Raw genomic sequence first — 4,921 nt, 5'->3', positions numbered from 1 at the left:
AGAAGAGATGAGTATATTGGCAAATTTGATCCTAGAAGTGATGAAGGAATATTTCTTGGTTATTCATATAAAAACAAGGCATATAGATGTTTTAATAAGAGATTGCAGAAAATTGTTGAGAGTACAAATGTAAAGATTGATGAACAATTTAGAGGAACTTCAAGGTATATAGACTCTGAACAGACAACATAAATTGTGACAAATGAACCTATACTGAATCCACCAGTACAGAATGAAGATCCAGTTACTCCAGTATCATCAGAGGATTCCACAGTAATTGAAGAACAACAACAAACTAAGACACCCTGGTATGTAAGATTGAATCGTTTTGAAGATCAGATAATTGGAAACAAATTTAAAGGAGTTATGACAAGAGGAAGATTGGCAAATGAAGAGTTATGTCTTATTTCTCAAATTGAACCATCATCTATCAATGAGGCATGTGAAGATAGATTTTGGATTAAAGCTATGGAAGAAGAATTAGGACAAATTGAGAAAAATAATACTTGGACATTAGTTCCCCGGCCTAAAGATAAAAATGTAATTGGAACCAAATGGGTATTTAGAAACAAACTTAATGAAGATGGTAAGGTTGTCAGAAATAAAGCAAGACTAGTGTGTAAGAGATATTCTTAGAAAGAAGGAGTTGATTACAATGAAACCTTTCCACCGGTAGCCAGAATTGAGGCAGTTAGATTATTTTTGGCTTTTGCAGCTCACAAGGACTACAAAGTTGATAAAATGGATATTAAATGTGCATTTTTGAATGGAGATCTTGAAGAGGAAGTATATATTGAATAGCCTGATGGATTTTCTTTAACAGATGACAATGATATGGTTTGCAGGTTAAAAAAAGCTCTGTATGGATTGAAACAAGTCCCAAGAGCTTGGTATGCAAGGTTGGATAAGTATCTTTTAAAGATTGGTTTTACTAAAGGAAATGCAGATAGCAATTTATATTACAAAATAACTAATGATGACATCTTGATTATTGAAGTATTTGTTGATGATATAATATTTGGAGGAGAAGATGGATTATGTAAGGAATTTTTTATTAAAATGCAGCAAGAATTTGAAATGTCTATGATTGGAGAAATAAAATTCTTCTTAGGATTACAGATTTCACAGACTGATAAAGGTATATTTTTGAGTCAATCCAAGTACTTGAGAGAATTGCTAAAGAAATTTGGGATGGAGAAATCTAAACCGGTAAGCACACCTATGACTAAAAATGACAAATTATCTCAAAGGGATGAATCTACACCTATTAATCCAGCTAGATACAAATCTATGATAGGAGGTTTACTGTATTTGACACAAACCAAGCCTGATATTATGAATGTAGTATGTATTGTTTCTAGATTTCAGAGTAATCCTAGGGAAAATCATGAATCAACAGTAAAAAGGATTTTTCGGTACTTACAAGGCACAACAAATCTTGGATTATGGTATCCTAGAGATGAAAATTTTGACTTATGTGCATACACATATACAAATTGGGCAGGAGATGTAGATGATAGAAAGAGTGCCACTGGAGGAGCATTCTTTCTTGGAAAGAGATTAGTTTCTTGGTTGAGTAAGAAATAGAGTTGTACATCTTTATTAATAGCAGAATCAAAATATGTTGCAGCATCAACTAACTGTACACAGGTATTATGGCTTAAGCAAATATTGAAAGACATAAAGGTAAAATGCAAGGAAACCATTACTATATATTGTGATAACACTGCAGCAATTGATATATCTAAGAATCCGGTATTACATTCTAAAACAAAGCATGTTTCTATCAAATTGAATTTTCTAAGGGAAAAAGTTGAAGAAAAGGAGATAAAACTGGTTTATGTGAATACTAAGGAACAACTTGCAGATATTTTTACAAAACCTTTGCCTAAGGAGACTTTTGAATATCTCAGAGATTAGCTTGGAGTCATACCACCACCGGTAGAGACTTAGACAGTTGATGATTGCCATCAACCAGTAGAATTAAAAAGACAAATCTTTTACTCCAGTATTTGATGAGGAAGCTACTTCTCAGGGGGAGTAGTTGGTATTTTTGTATGGACTTAAATTTTGTAGCTTTGGCATTTGATGTCAAAGGGGGAGAGATATCTATGGAAAAACACATTATCTTTTAAGGAGATTTGGTATTGAAAATAAATCTTTGGATAAACACATGTTGCTCCCAGGGGGAGAAATGGAGATTGTTGGTTTTTGATATTTGGCATTTCTCTTTTGGCATATTGATGGTTTTTCCATCTTGTGTTGCCATCAATGCCAAAGAGGGAGATTGTTGGTATTTTGGTATGGTTTTGTCATTGATGTCAACACCTACTTTGGAGATCCAGCAACATTCACTGGCAAGCAAGTAAACTGTGCAACAGTTACTGGTATATGGTTCACCGACATGATATAATGTTCACTGGTATTTGGAATGATATGGAAGACACTTGGTAATGTCAAAGACATCATGTGGACACTTTGTTTTGAAGAATTAATCATTGGTATATTCATATTTGCATATTTTCTTTTACCAGCAAATAGGTCCAAGTTATCTAGGGTTACACTGGCAGGTTTATCTTTTCTAGATCAGCATGGCACACTATGGAGATGATTTATTATTTATGTAAATGCATTAAGATGACATGTTTATTCAGTTATTGCATCGGATATAATATTGTTTGTAAAATGATTTTATTGTAATATCTTGTAGAGCTGACCTACTAAAATTGGTCTTAGGGTATGGTATAAATGTAAGATCTTATTTGTAAAATCAAGTGTGGAATGTGAAAAAGAATTGAGTGAAGGTATATGCGAGATCAAGCAAAGGTATACACGAAGACATCAGTTGAAGCTGAAACTAAGTTTTTGTATAAGCATATTAGCATTACACTGGTACTGAATCCAGCATATGAAGATGCTATTTTGTGCAGTACACTCTTATTGGATTTAACCATCCAACTGTAGTCAGTGTGACTCCCATTTTGTGATTGAGCAGTGAGCTCTAGGTTGTTGGCCGTTTTGCATGTGTAGACCCCATTTATGTACACTTACTATCTGCAGTAGTATCATCTAATTGTGGGTAAGGTTTCCCACCATGGTTTTTCCCTTACAAGGTTTCCACGTACAAATATTGGTGTTATGTGTTGTGGATGACTTTATGTTTATGTTTCATGCATTAATCTTTACTGATATAGCAATTTACTATTAACACTATCTATCGACATACTTAACTGGTTTACCGGTATTAAGCATTAAGTTGGTTAATTGGTTTTTGGTTTGAATTTATTAGACAACTGATTCACCCCCCCCCCCCTCTCAGTTGTCTCCGGGACCTAACATATACAAATACACACACACACACAGAGACTTAATGTTTTATGTTATATTTTTTATTAGAAAAGGTTTAAATTTTTAGTTTTTTTTTAAGAGATTAAATTTTATATATATGGACATATAAAGTTAAACATATAAAACATATAAACCACACATGAAACCACACATCCCCTTACGACATTATATATAAACTACACATGAAACCACTAACGAAACATTTATGGACATATAGAGTTTAGCAATAAAATAGCTACAAATTAACCAAAACACATTTTTCTTTATAGTTGTTCTACCTCGAATCCTCTTAGAAACTAATGACAAAGTAACTTTCAAATCAATATCCAACTTTATAGTTGTAGAATTTTTATGCCCATCACCAAGTTGCTCTCGAGTTCTAGATCCCCCTTAAGAATAGACATTAAATTGAATTAAATTAACTAAAATCTTCAATTTTTTCTTAATTAAATCAAAACATGAAATATAGAGTTTAGTAATAAAATAACTACAAATTAACCAAAACATGTTTTTGTTTATAGTTGTTCCACCTTGAATCCTCTAAGAAAATAATGATAAAGTAGCTTTCAAATCAGTATCCAAATTTATAGTTGTAGATTTTTAATGCCTATCACCAAATTGCTCTCAAGATCTAGATCCCCTTAAGACTGGATCTCTCTCTCTCTCTCTATGAGCCACTTAAGATTCTCTCTCTCCCCCCTTAAAAGTATCTCTTTAGCTCGATCTCTCTTTTTATCTCCTCAAAAGTCTCTCTCTAGATCCCCTTAAACAACTCTCTCTCTCTCTCTCTCTCTCTCTCTCTCTATTTCTCTCTCTAAGTAAGACTCTCTCTCTATCTATCTCTTTGTCTATCTTTCTCCCTCTCCTTAATACTCTCTCTCTCTCCCCCTCTCTCCCCCTCTCTCTCTCCCTCTCCCTCCCGAGCAAGGTGGACTCTCTCTCTCAACCTATCTCTCTAGATCTCTCTTTGTTTGCCCTTAAGACTAGATCTCTCTTTCTCTCTATCCCTAAGTAAGACTCTCTCTCTCTCTCTCTCTCTCTCTCTCTCTCTCTCTCTCTCATGTGCATGCATTTAATACTCACGTGCATGTTTATTTAATTTACATGATCTAAAGATGCATGTTTAAGTTTGATGCACGTGTGTATACATACATTTACATATATTTAATTGATACATGCATGCATGCTATGTTATCATGTACACAATGTATTCTTGATTTTTTTAGATTAGAAAGACAAGTCGAGATTATATACATATAAGATTTCAATTGCAACGTTTAAGATCTTGTGTTTGAGCTCAAATTTTAAATATTAAATTATTTTTGAAAGATCTCTAGAAATTATTTTTGAGTTCACTAACTAGATATATTTAGAATTTATTAAATTGTTCATTTTAAAGCATACTTGTAATATTAGATCAAACAGAGGTAGTTTGAATATGTATCTATATCCAATAATTTTGTCTAAGGCAAAATGTGACATTAAATTATCCTTTTGGTGTGCCAAATCTACATATTATCATGACAGATGATGCAATTCCCCCTTAGGAATTGCTCTCATGAATGAATATTGA

The sequence above is a fragment of the Cryptomeria japonica genome, chromosome 10, assembly GCF_030272615.1.
Source record: "Cryptomeria japonica chromosome 10, Sugi_1.0, whole genome shotgun sequence".
NCBI lineage: Eukaryota > Viridiplantae > Streptophyta > Pinopsida > Cupressales > Cupressaceae > Cryptomeria > Cryptomeria japonica.
The sequence above is the reverse complement of the archived record's forward strand: the minus strand, read 5'-3'. Positions refer to the sequence as shown.